The 14427-nt window shown below is 47.8% G+C and overlaps 1 pseudogene; it reads left to right on the top strand.

The window, feature by feature from the left end:
• Positions 1 to 14427, top strand: part of LOC149360935 (uncharacterized) — a 52712-nt pseudogene that overhangs the window by 15782 nt on the left and 22503 nt on the right.

Genomic DNA, 14427 nt, shown 5'->3' with positions numbered 1-14427 from the left:
ATCGAAGTAAGACTTGATGTTGGGCTAGTCGGTTCATGGTTAGAGCGAGTGTGTGTGTATTCGTGCCTTTCTTTTGTCTCGTCTCCTTCGCGCAGTTTTGTTTCGCTCTAACCATGAACCGACTAGCCCAACATCAAGTCTTACTTAATCCCTGAACCCTCGCGATATTCAGAACAATGCCCTGCTCTATCGCCTTTTCAACGGATGAACCGAATTCACAGGAGAGAGGACTCGCTCCAGCCTTCCCGTGAGCCTGAATAAAACCATTCTGTTGGGCAAGGATATTAACGAAAAGTGGTTCCGGCAGCACATCACTGTCTTCCACAACTTCTACAATGAAGCACAGCTCATGGCAGCCTGATATTTGGGACTCTTTCAACCAGTTACTCACAGCAAGGACTGGCGGCGTTGCATCCCCTGCTTGGCATGAAATCACTACAGTACCACGCTCGATTTTCTCGCAAATTTCGCCTTCCAAACAAGAATAGATGCCTACTCGGCCTGCTTGAGCCAATCCATGTTTACCAGCGAAGTCCTGTACGATGCTGCATTCTGTCTCCATGTGCTCTTACTCGGCATGTCTTTTCGATGCGGCCGATGTAACCAAATGCATGAACTTATATACTACTTCATCCGCGAATGAACGCCAATTCGATGTGAGTATCACGTGCTCTTTGAGCGGATCGCTACTTGCAAACACCTTCAATAAGCTATCATCACCTCTGGCGACGCCAGTTACCTCCGTAGACTCACACTGAAATACACCCAACGCCTGATGCCCATCTGTCCGAGCACAAATGAAATTAGAGGGGCAGGAATCACACACATTGCCTCCACAGTCATCTGCTTGCGTGACACTTCCAACTATGCTGAGCATCTTGAAGCCACTCTGTTCGCAAGTACATTTGTGGTCGTCTACACCCTTGTGCTGCAAGACACCGTGCCCAACAATTCCCTTCCTAGCACACGGAAGACCAACAATCTCCTCTTCGAACGCTGTGCCCTCTCCTGGTAGAAGAACCTCTACTTTTCCTAGAGGCAGTCTTTGAGTCATTTGCTATTCATACATCGGTATAAGGGCCCGCTCCTCACCACTGTCGGCCTGCGTTGAGCGAAGTTTTATTTCTAGAGAGCCTTCTAGGCAAGATGCTGCTGCTTCGGTACTAGGCTTCACACTGACCATTCTTGTGACGTCCTCGACAGCGCTCCAATGAGAGATGCCCGACTCATGTTCCGTTGGCAATAGGACTTTTGTGTCATGTGAGAGCTCAACACTGTCCACGAGCCTAAGAGCCTTCTTTGCATCTAACGAAGCCACATGCGCCTCGAGCACACGATGCTCTTCCTAAAGGCGCGATAATTCTTCCAAACTATGGGATATCTCTGCCATGCGGCAAGCTATCTCCGCTCGCCGTTTAGCTGCACGGTCCTCACGCGCTCGCCGCAGTGCGTCACTAACATACGCCCGTAGTGCGGCTCCCTGAAGTCCCATGCGCTCTCCTGCAGCAACCAGCTCTAGCGCACTCATCTTGTCCCACAAACTCCGTTAACTGGCAAACGCTGCTCGGCCTGGTCCTGTCGTAGCGGACGCCAAATATGTGAGGGGAAAGTCCCCCAAGCAGGTTCGAGCGTCCTCTGAGATAGGGCCCCGGAGGATCCAGAAAATCGTCCCAAACCGAGCACGTCTGTAGATACAACAAATTGGTTTTACTTAAAACATGACAGCAGTCTCTGATGGGTTGGGTGCTTTGCGGCTGAGGGTCGAGGAGTGGCTCCGGTGTGAGATTCCGCTGCCCGTCGCCAGAAAGGCGCCGGGACCAAGCAGCACCGCGGGCCCGTTCTCCCAGCGGCCGGGAGTCGGGCGCGGAGCACCAGCACCAGTGGCCCTGATGACGCACCAGAGAGAGGACGGCCGCCCAGGTCTGGACACCCAGGCACGGCCTGGAAGGCACCCTTTCACAGCAGGGGGTCCCAGCCACGGACGGCAGGCACGATCCGACAACAAGGCCGGTAGGATCTCCGGGCAGGCAGCACCTGCCTGTGCCCGGTACGGTGCCCGCTCTCCGAGGCAGCGAGAGGCAGGCAGGAGACAGGAGACAGCAGGCTCCTGGTTGCGCGGAACTGGGCGAGGATGGCTTCCCCAGGCCTGGTCACCCGGGTTCAAGAAGCCGTTCAGCCGTGACCTCGCCTGCCCCGTTGCCCAAGCTCGTCTCCTCGCGCCGCTTGCGCCACGCCCCGCGTCTCCTTCTTCTTCTTCACCATATGAAAATGGCACATACCCACGCGGGGGGATTGTCCAAGGCATAGAGTTTCTTACTATTACCTAGAGGGAAAGCTGGCAAGCCGTCTATGGGAGTTTGCATGGAGACCCCACGTGACCACCTCAGCCACCATGGGCGCTCAAAGCATCATGGGGCGGTGAGCTACTTGTTGCGGAACTGCAACTTTTGGCCAAAAAATAATCAAGAAATAAAGCTGTTTGATAACTACAAACGTCCTGACATTGAAAATCTTGTCTAATGATTGCAACAAACGAGCAGAAAAGCATTTAAGTGCAAAATTTGCCCAAAATAAGAGACAACTCGCTCTCCTATTGGCCAAGCAATGAACACTATAAGAACTAATATTTCGTAATTAACAAGCGCACTTTTAAAAGTAAATATGTTTTAAAAAAAAATGTTGTTGCTTAGATACTTTAAGAGGTTTTTTAATGGCATTTCAGAAGAGTAAAACCTTTTATTGGCGTCGTGTGTCGTCGCGTTTTCACTACTATGGTTTTTGCACACTGCGGTCGCGCGAAAGTCGTCTGCGCACACACGAACAACGTTTTTGAAATGAAACGTCTGAGTAGTACCACTCTGTGTTCCCGAAAAACTACGACTGTTCCGCAACAAGTAGCTCACCGCCCCATGATGCTTTGGGCGTCCACGGTGGCTGAAGGGCAGCGCCGCCAGCTTTCCCTCTAGGTAATAGTAAGAAACTCTATGGTCCAAGGTGCGGTGGTGAATGCCAAGGAGGTATGAGTGCGGGAAAAAAGCGAAGTAAAATAGTAGAATGTTTGAAATCAGAAAATATGTATGAATTGTTAGAAATGTTAATAATAAGCAAATTAGATACATCAGGAAACAAAATAAAATACGCTTTTGGACATTCAGTGGAATTGTATATTGATTTAACAGGGTAAGCGCCCAGTTGCAATGATGTAATCATGAAGGTAGCCGCAAATAATGCTTAACGAGAATCCCGTGGCGCTCGCACCAAACGAGAGCAGAACTGGTAAAGACAAAGGGAGTCCTAACCTCGAAAGAGGGTCTTCCAAATACTGTTTTCTCTTAAATGCGAACCGCCGGCAAGAGAGGAGATAATGGTCAATTGATTCAACTTCTCCGCATGTGTTACAAAGGTTAATCGTAGCGAACCCGCATCTGCATAAGTACAAGTTGAGGTGGGGGATTCTGCATCGCAGAAGCGTCATGGACACCTCACACCGCCTTGTCTTACATGATCGAACATTCCATGGGAACTTTAAATGTTGAAAGTCCACGGTATTCAGCAACGGATCACCCAAGCTGGCTGAGATATGTTGGAACCGCTGGAAACGGGAGGTCTCCAACATAATAAGCTGCGGTACGGGATATATTACAGGGGCAGTGAGAGCTGACGTTGCCAAAAAATCGGCCACCTCGTTGAAATAGATTCCCGAATGACCAGGTACCCAAACAAAGCGGACCTCCCTTACTGTGCGCGGAACAAAAAACCTAAGGAAACGCATCAATAGAGAGGTGCCGTAAGTGTGGAGAGCGACTAAAACTGAAAGGCAGTCTGCAAGGATAAGTACCGGTGCTACATGCGACGGAATTCTAAGAAGAGCCAAACCGAGAGCTAAAAACTCTGCAAAGAATACAGGAGTATAAATCCGGGATACGAACGGAATAGTTGAAAGCCAGATCCTGTGAGTATATCCCAATCGCCGCCTTCTCACAGCTCCCGGAAGCATCGGTGGAGAGAACAGCATGATCAGGAAAATGGTGCAAGTGCTCAGCCAGAAGACCATTTAGGATGTTTGCGGGCATGTGTTTTGCATGGGATGGAAAGATATGGTCGTAACAGAAGACGGGATCAGCCAGCGTGTCAGCAACTCGTTGCAAGGAGGTCAGATCGACCTGAAGCGGGGCCAACAGGTTCTGCGTAAACCGAACTTGCGGGAGCTGATAACGTGGCCAATGAGCAGAGAAAAACAGGTGTGGGTGGGATAGAAAAATGGGAGCATTAACACCGGGGGCCGGGTCAAAGGACCTGAGGAAAGTACGCACCGTTAGTAGTTGGAAGCGAGAATACAGATCGGGAATACGGGCTTCCAGATAAAGGAGAGCATTGGAAGCCGATCTTGGGAGCCCTAGGCATAGCCGTAGGGCACGCCTTTCCAGTAAGGCTAAAGGCTGCAGCTTATAGTTTGCGCTGCCAGAGAACAAGACGCAGCCGAATTCCAGAATTGGTCTCATATAAGCCTTATAGAGTAACAGTAAGGTGTCGCGACGCATGCCAAAATTTTTATTGCGTATCCGTGTCAGCCGGCCTAGAGCACGTTCGCCTTTAATAACATTATTCTTAAAATGCTGGCGCCAGTCCAATCTAGGGTCGTAAATAATACCTAGGTATTTAACCAACTCCACCTGCGGAATTGGGGTGGTACGGTAGACTAGCGAGATGTACAAATGGGTGTCTGGAGGAAATACCAGCACGCCGCACTTGCTAACATTAAGTGATAAACTAATTTGGTCCAACCAATCTTCAAGAGCAGTCAGGTATGCCTGCAAAGACTGGTAAAGAGCATGAATATTCTTTTCTGAGGCGAAAAAAGCTATATCGTCTGCGTATACAAATACTGTAATGTTGGGATGAATGGGGATGTCTCGAATCAATATGTTAAATAGCAGCGGTGACAGAACAGATCCTTGCGGCACACCTCTGGATTGGACATAGGTATTAGAACAGAAAGATCCGTCTGTACAGAAGAACATTCTGTCTTTTAGAAATTCACAAATCCAGGCATAAATGTAGTGCGGTAGATGTTGCTATGCAAGTTTGTTAAGAAGGACCGTGTGTTCCACGCTGTCATAAAACCTAAGCAACATCAAGTGTCACCAAGGCCGAAACTTCCCTCTTGCGCATCGAAAGTCTGATTCGGCTTTCTAGATCCACATGCGCGGTCCAAATGGAACATCCCCGACGAAAGCCAATCTGCGCAGAGCTGAGGCCATTTACGGCATTAACGTGCTTTGAGAGACGACTATGCACTACTCTTTCGATCAACTTGACTAAATTTGAGGTTAAAGCAATTGGCCGTATATTGACTAATTGGAATCCATTCTCTGCATTCTTCAAAAGCAAAATTATTTTCGCAATCTTCCAACTCTGAGGAATCCACGTGTTTTCCAATGACGCGTTGACGATATCTAGATTATGAGTGGTGAAGTTTTTCCGCTAAAATCTTCAACATACCCACAGTAACCCCATCAGATCCAGGGGCAGCAGAATGCATCGAAGAAACAGTTGGTAGGAGCTCCGACACAGCAACCTCAGTATAGTCCGAGCTTGGGCCGAGTGCGAGTAATGGTTCTGTTTTCTGCATCTGAAAACGCAAAGCCAGCCCCTGGGCGATTTGTTCAAGGTTTTTCTTAGCCTCCTGAGGAGACAACACTATTGACTTAGTGCAGTTGGTGGCCAGAGAGTTCTTATTGCGCGCCATGAACCTATACAGAGCCTTCTTATTTTGGGGACTTGAGAGATACGTATTTAAATTTTGATTATATTCCTCTTTGGCTTTTTTGACAGTTCGTTTGAAAGATGCAGAGAACTTATAATTTATCCAATTAGCTGGGCTCTGATTATAGGAAAGGCTTTTCCAGGCAGCTTTGCGACGACGATATGCCTTCTCACACTCCTCCGTCCACCATGGAGACGGCTGTCTGTCAGGAGCTGAAGTGCACACAGAGAATACAGAATGCTCGGCAGCATCTTGCAGAAAGGAAAAGGACTGCTGAGCTCTTTCTGCTCGACTCGAGCTAACTATAGATGGAAGTGAGGCAGACATTAATTTTTTGTATGAAATGTGATTTACAAATTTCATTGTCGCTCCACTTTTTCTGAGGGGAGATGTTAGAATGTTAAGTTATTTGAAAGTTGTCACTAGATGTACCCGAGTCCTCTGTTGACCATGCAGATACCCCAACCCCACGAGTAATTAATGTTAAATCTATGACTGAACGGTAAGCTCCTCGAATAAAGGTTACAGCTCCGGAATTGCAGCAGCGCACTGCATGCGTGGCCATCCATGACCAAAGAAGCTGGCCGCAGGAGTCTGAACTACTACCCCAGGAACTGTGGTGCGAATTAAAATCTCCTGCGATGACTATACTGTTTGCGTTGCTAAGTAAGCTATCCAAACTGTCAGTCCTGTGAACGCCTACAGGGAAGTAGACGTTTGCAATAGTAACTTTTGCGCACTGTGGAAGTGAGATGTCGACTGCCAACAGTTCACAGTCAGGGAGCATAATTTTGTTCGAAATAGAGGCGCGGTGACACATTTTGGTACAGATCATAGTTACTAACCCGCCGCCCCTGCCGGTAACGCGATCAACTCGGAAAACACAGAAGTTTATCATTGAAAATGATTTAAGTGGAGAGAGCCACGTTTCTTGCAAAAGAACTATATCTGGATTATGTTTACGAAGAAGTAGTTCAAGATCTGGAAGGGAAGAAAGTAGAGAGCGGCAATTCGACTGAATAACTTTGAGACCCGCCATGATTACTGACTGAGGAAAGAGGCAGCAACAGCCTCTTTCAGCACATCAGACTTGGGACTTACTTTTGAAGGTCCTTTCTTTGCTTTGGGTTGCGGAGCAACTGTCTTCGAGGGTGAGGAAGGACCTCGACGCTTCTGGGTAGGGTATAGCATTTCAACATCCGTGGTGCAAATATCGGCGCTAGACACACTGCCTGGGGCGGTGGTGGGAGGCGGGACTTGGGATGCGTCTGGAGGCGACATGGAGTGACTAATACTAGCAGCACAAGTTGGGAGAGATGCAGACGTCGCCGCCTGAACAGATGATTGAGGAAGCGCAGATTGGCCTGCAACTAGCTGCGATAAAGCCTCAGTAAAAGTGCTCAGCATTCGCTCGACGACCTCAGAAAGAGCCTTTTCTACTGTGGACACTATAGAAGCAGTCACATTAGACTCGAGTTCCCCAACAGAAGATCGCGCACGGCTAGCGTATGAGTTATTCCTGCGGTCAAGATGTGCATAAGGATCAGCTCTCGAGCATCGCTTCACCTGGATTATATCTAACAGGCTTTGCTCATCAGCGCGTTTCAAACAGTTGGCATCATCAGCTAGGTGGTTGGAGTTGCAGAGGCAACACAGGGGCTGATCAGAGGCGCAGTTGTCAGCTGAATGACCTTGACCACAAAGACGGCAGCGCGTCGCTGATTTGCACGCTTTACCACTGTGACCGAATCGCCAGCAGTTAGAACATTGGAGAGGACGGGGCTGCAGAGGGTCCACATGGTACACAATCGGCCAGACCTTGAGCTCAGAAGGACAGGAGGAGCCAGCAAAAGTTGTTATGACTGATTCTGTCGGTACGCGCGAACCATTTACTTCTCTACTGCACCTGTAGACACCCAGAACCCCCACACCTGCATCTTGAAACTCTTCAAGTATTTCCTGCGGGGAAGATGCTGGGTCGACGCCACGAACAATGCCTTTGGAGCACGCGAGCTGTTCCGGGATAAAGGCTTTCACCGGCAAAGAGTAAAAAATTTTGCACTGTAGCAGGTCTGTGGCGCAAGCAATGCTAGAGGACTTGCAGACAATGCCTCTACGACCGAACGGTCGCACCTCAGAGATCTGTAAATAGTGCTTGGTTAGAGACTTGAGCTCCTGTTGAAGAATTTTGGAGCTTTTCATCTTGATCACGCCCTCACCGATCGGTACGAGAGCCACAGGGATGACGTCAATTCCATTTTTCTTAAAAGATTCCAGCGGCAAGCTTTGGGTGGGCAAGCTGGCAAACCAGGCTGCCGACCCTCCGCCCGGGGAGGTCAGCGACATACCTGAGCCAAACGCGCCCTCAAATGCGCATTTACCACGCCTACAGATCTAACCTTAGACCTGGCCAAATCCCCCCACGTAGAAAGGCGTCACCAGTGACGAGCACGCAGGCACCAACAAGAAACCACAGTTGATTTCACAGCCAAGCACCAGCACCAGCACAGGGCAGCGTCTTCCCCTCCGAAGCCTAAGTGTTGTTGTTGTTGTTGTTGTCCTCTAGATAATGGCGCGTACCCACTGCGGGGGATTGGCCAAGACACAGGCGGCAACTGATAGGTGCACAAAATGTTAAACAAGAAAATAATGGTGGAGAAAATAAAATAATTATGATAATAATAGCAATTAGGAAATAAATGAAAGGTTCTCAGATGTGTAATTGAAATAGGCTAAACAAATGCTGTGAGATCGGTGACTGAAATAGAGAAGGGGGCTAAATATTCCACGTTTCAGAAAGCTTTCGTTCCAGAGAAATATTGATCATGAGAAAGAGCAGAGCTTAAGACGGCAGCCGTTTAGTGTCTGTAAGGAAGTTTTGCATGGCGGAGAGCACACTCCAGTTGCTGTGCCCAAGGGAGGAAGCGCCAAGAGACAGAGCAACCCCGGCTGACAGACTTAGACCAAGCTGTCGTAACGGAAGCTCCTGCAGGCGGCTCCGTAAAGATGAGAAACGGCGGCAGGTCAACAAGAAATGATCTATCGTTTCGGGTTCTCCGCAAAACGGGCACAATGGGGAGACCGCCAGACCAGATCTATAAAGGTAGAAGTTTAAGTGAGGCACGCGACAACGTAGACGCGTGAAGGAAACCTCAAGCTTGCGTGATCGCCATCCTTTACTGCACCACGGGTAAAGGAGATGCCGGAATTAAGGAGAGGAGGTCAGAGCTGATGCTGCGAATTCTTTCAAGAGCAGGTACCTGCGAAACCTGGCCGCCGTAATATATGCGCTGGGTGGAAGCACAGATACGACTGGGCCTTGAAGAGATGCCTTCGCCAGGGTATCGGCAACCTCATTCAAATGGATTCCTCTGTGCCCAGGCACCCAGACCAACCGTAATGAACACACGTGGGGTGGAACCAAGCATTTGAGTAACCGAAGTGCCTGAGATGTTGTAGGCGCGGTGAGAGAGGAACACAACGATAATGAATCTGTCATAATTATGACAGAAGACAAGGAGCTGTTTAATTTGCGCAACGCTAAGACTACTGCTAGAAATTCGGCCAAATAAATGGGGGTGTAATCGGGAAGACGGAGTGAGAATGACCAGTCAAGGGAGATGGAGAAAATGCCAACACCGGCCTTTTCTTCACACTGTGAGGCGTCTGTCGCTATGAGCACATGAGATTTAAAGCACCGCAGGTAATCCTGCAATAAACCGCTGAGCAAATGAAAAGGCATTAACTTTGCATGTTTTGGAAAGATGTCATCGAAGACAACCTGAATAGATGAAGAGTTGGCGCACACCGGACGGATGTCCGAAATGCGGACGTTTAAGGGGTCAAGGGGGGATTGCACAAAACATATCTGAGGGGTACGGAAACGAGACCAGGATTCGTTGAAAAATGGCCGAGGCTGACGAAGGAAGATCAAATCGGAGGCATGAAGCGAAGAATCGCACATTCGTACGAACGTTTTCACCGTTAAGAGCCGAAATCTAGAAGTCAATGATGGAATACGCGCTTCCAGGTACAAAACGGAATTCGCCACAAATTTTGGAAGGCCCAAACAAAGGCGCAACGCCTCCCGCTCCAAGAGAATCAAGGGGCGAAGTTTATACGCTGGCGCACCAGAGAATAAAACACAGCCGAACTCTAAGACTGGACGGGCGTACATTCTATAAATCATAAGAAGTGAGTGCCTTCTCATGCCAGAACGAACACTGCGCAGCCTGCACAGCATACCGACTGCTCGGACTCCTTTCGCAGTGATCTGCTCGATATGGGCCCCCCAGGAAAGAGAAGGATCATAAATTACTCCGAGGTATTTGACATTTTGCACTTGAGGAATTACATGGCTCCTGTAAACAATAGAGATATTAACTGGACGAGAGAGCGGAAAAACCAATAAAGCACATTTATTGACTTCAAGGGACAGATTAATGTCTCCTAACCATTGGTCTAGGACATTCAGGTAGGACTGTAAGGACTGGTACAAAGAGGAAATGTCGTTCTCTGAAGCAAAAAGGGCGATGTCATCAGCATACACATAGGTGGACACCTGAGGACTGCAGGGAATACTGCTGAGTAAGATGTTGAAAAGTACAGGGGAGAGGACCGCCCCTTGGGGCACTCCTCTCGCTTGTCGAAATTTGCTTGATGAAACACCGTTCTGGACGCAGTAAAATTCCCTGTCAGCAAGGAATTCAGCAACCCAAGCCACAAAGTATCTCGGAAGTCCTACTGCCTGTAGTCTTTGCAAGAGCGTCCTGTGCTCAACGCTGTCATAAGCTTTAGATACATCTAAAGTAACAAGCGCTGCGTATTGGTTTCGGCGACGAGCTAACTGTAGGCGGCTCTCCAGATCGGTATGGGCACACCATATAGAGCATCCTGGTCTGAAACCAATCTGGCAAGGGTTCAACAACCCAGTCTCTGAAATAACAGACATTATTCTGCCATGCAACACCCTCTCAATTAACTTAACGAGATTCGAAGTTAAAGAAATTGGCCTTATATTGTCTAACACATAACCATCTCCCTGCTTTTTAAGCAACGGGATAATCTTTGCTAGACGCCACTCATTTGGAATCCATGGCCCCTTAAGAGAGTAATTTATAAGTGCCAGTAAGTCGGTGGGAGATTCCTCGAACAAAATTTTAATCATAGAAGAAGTCACACCATCAGGGCCAGGGGCCGCGGGTGGGAGGCGGGATACAGTGTTCAACAGCTCAGTGAGGGTGACCTTCTCGAAATCGTCCAAAGTGGCAAGAAATCTCTGAGGAGATGGAAGAAGAGCCGTAAACCGTCGCTCAAGGCCTCTGCCTATCTCTTCCAGGGACTGTGCAAGTTCAGCCGGTGACTGAACTAGGGAGACAGAGTTCATGGCGGACGAGATTAGTTTCCTGGATCTTAGGTAATTGAATAAAGCGCCCCTATTTCCAGATTTTGAAAGGAATTCGTAGCGTTCACTATCGTGCAACTCCTTTGCACGAGATACGGTGCGCTTAAACGTAGCTGCACACACACACACACACACACACACACACACACACACACACACACACACACACACACACACACACACACACACACACACACACACACACGCACACGCACACGCACACACACACACACACACACACACACACACACACTCGAGCTAGCACCGTTCATAGTCTGTGCACGCGAAAAGCCACACTCATATATTAGGAGAGCTCCGACGCTGTTCGTACCGCCTGCAAGATCTTATTTGTAAGTACTAAAACTCTTTTATCTTGATATACGTCTGGAAGTTAAAGTGGTTTTTGTAGTAAATGTTGCTTTGACTACATGCGCCTTTATTTTTTCGGCAGGAAAAGAGTTAGTTAGTTTATGGGGTTTAACGTCCCAAAGCGACTTAGGCTATGAGAGACGCCGTAGTGAAGGGCTCCGGAAATTTCGACCACCTGGGGTTCTTTAACGTGCACTGACATCGCACAGTACACGGGCCTCTAGAATTTCTCCTCCAAAGAAATTCCAGCCGCCGCGGCCGGGATCGAACCCGCGTCTTTTGGGTCAGCAGCCGAGCACCATAGCCACTGAGCCACCGCGGCGGCCGGCAGGAAAAGAGAGCGAGCCAAAAAGCACGTGGACGACTTCTGTGTACCCACACTCATTGCGAAATGGCTTGTTTGACGTCGCGCGCAGTGGAATTGTGGCCGAATGGTGAGAATTTATTTTTCGTCTTTGGTGAGATGAACTGACTAAAGGTTCACTACTTTGGCTAACAGCGGGTTTGAACTCATATGACCTGAGGTAGGATGCATTCGGGAATATGTCCTTTGCCGCTTATGCACGACGGAAATCAGAACCGCTTAATTAATTTTCCACTGCAGACCAGTTGGTAAGAATATGTGTAATACTTCCGTACTGTTTCTTTTTGCCTTCTACACTTGCAGACTCAATAGAAAATCCGCAATTTCTCGTTAAAGTTTTTGCCCAAGTTCTCTCGCAATGAAAAAGGGCATTACTCTGGACTATCAGACTAGTATTTTTGTGTGGTTTTCAAGTCGCAGTTTCAAATCCAATTATAGCATGCATGCGAAGCGACTAAGGTAAAACAAAGGTGCCCTGAGTTCCTTGCGTCCAGCTTATTTCGCAAAAAATCGCAAGCCGTATTTTTAACCCCATTAAAAAACTAATCAAAAATGTTGTTTTGACGTCCATGTGGAAGAGACGCTACAACCTGTGCATATTTACTTGAATAAAAAATTTGCCCGCAATTTAGAGATAGGAGTTGTGATATTAAAGCAAAATAATACATTAATCTGTTTTCAATATCACATTAATTTGCTTATCTCGCATTGAATATAATTACTGGGAGTGCGACACGAGGCATTAAACTAAATCAAACCATTGGGTATAAAGGAAGTTTAGAAAAAGTCCACTTTGTGCAACTAATGTGGTGCTGGTTCTTAAGAATAAATTAAAAATTACCTTGTAAAATATATTGCTAGTGTCTTCACGATGACTGTGTTTCACAAAATTCGGTGTTATTTAATCATTTTTGCTTTTGTTCTGTGATGGCTATAATTCAACTTACCATGACATCATGCATCTCTTTGCAGGCTTGGCGCTTCGTGAGGCCATCGTGCAAGAGCTGGACAAGGAATTTGTTTGAATGCAGTCCAGCAGCCCTCTTCCAAGTGGAGTGCAACGATTACTTCGGATATGACTGATCAGTTCACTGGAGGAAAGCTCCGTTGAGCACTTTATGGATGCCTTAGCTGTGCCGCAGCACTATGCCGAGATGTTTTGTCCAATTTGATCGGGACGCACCAAACTTGAAAATAAGTTGTTTTCCCATAGCCTCTGCCACCATGCTCTTGGGCCCCCTTTCTTTACTCCCCAGGGTGGCTGGTGTTAGCGCAAACCATCCTGTGTGCGCTAGAAGCGTGATTCTTGTAACTCAAAGCAATAAACGGGTCTTTTTTCTGGAATTCTTTCGCACCCTAATTTATGAATATTTGCTAGGTAGAATGAATACCTTGAATATGAATACCTTCTTCCGCAAACGAGCAAACAGGAAGTGGACGTGGAAAAGCCCCAATGGTGGGACTAAAAATGAAATAGACTTCATACTGTGTGCACACCCTGGCATCGTAGAGGATGTAGAGGTCCTCGGTAAGGTCTGTTGTAGCGACCACAGAATGGTAAGGTCTTGTGTTAGCTTAGATTTGAAGAGGAAACGGAGGAAACTGGTGAAGCAAAATGCTATTAACGAGTTAGCATTAAGAGGGAAGGTACAGGAATTCAGAATGTCGCTGCGCCGCCGCGGTGGCTTAGTGGCTATGGTGCTCAGCTGCTGGCCCGAAAGACGCGGGTTCGATCCCGGCCGCGGCGGCTGAATTTCTTTGGAGGAGAAATTCGAGGCCCGTGTACTGTGCGATCTCAGTGCACGTTAAAGAACCCCAGGTGGTCGAAATTTCCGGAGCCCTCCACTACGGCGTCTCTCATAGCCTTAGTCGCTTTGGGACGTTAAACCCCATAAACCAAAGCCAAAACCAGAATGTCGCTGCAAAACAGATTTTCCGCTTTAACTGAAGAAGACGACCGTAGTGTTGAAACAATGAATGATAATCTTACAGCTATCGTTACAGAGTGCGCCGCAGAAGTAGGTGGTAGGATGGTTCGAAAGGATACCAGCAAGCTATCTCAGGAGACTAAAGGTCTGATTAAGAAACGCCAAAGCATGAGGACGTCTAGCTCCACAGACAGGATAGAACTAGCAGAGCTATCGAAGTTAATAAATAAGCGCAAGGTAGCCGACATAAGAAAGTTTAACATGGAGAAAATCGAGCATGCTCTAAGGAATGGAGGTAGCCTAAAATCAGTAAGGAGAAAACTAGGCATAGGTAAAAACCAGATGCATGCACTAAAAGACAAACAGGGCAATGTCATCAGCAATATGGATAAGATAGTTGAATTAGCCGAAGAATTCTACACAAATCTATACAGTAGCGAATGTAATCATCAAGTTACTGAGGGAGGCAGTCGAGCACTGCAATGGGATATCCCGCCAGTAACGAAGGAGGAAGTAAAAAAAGCCTTAGGAGCAAGGCAAGGAGGGAAAGCAGCTGGTGAAGATCAGGTAACAGCAGATTTGTTGAAGGACGGAG

Source organism: Amblyomma mixtum, chromosome 2 (assembly GCF_055824585.1).
Source record: "Amblyomma mixtum isolate Tamu chromosome 2, ASM5582458v1, whole genome shotgun sequence".
NCBI lineage: Eukaryota > Metazoa > Arthropoda > Arachnida > Ixodida > Ixodidae > Amblyomma > Amblyomma mixtum.
This window is presented reverse-complemented; position numbering and strand designations above follow the sequence as displayed.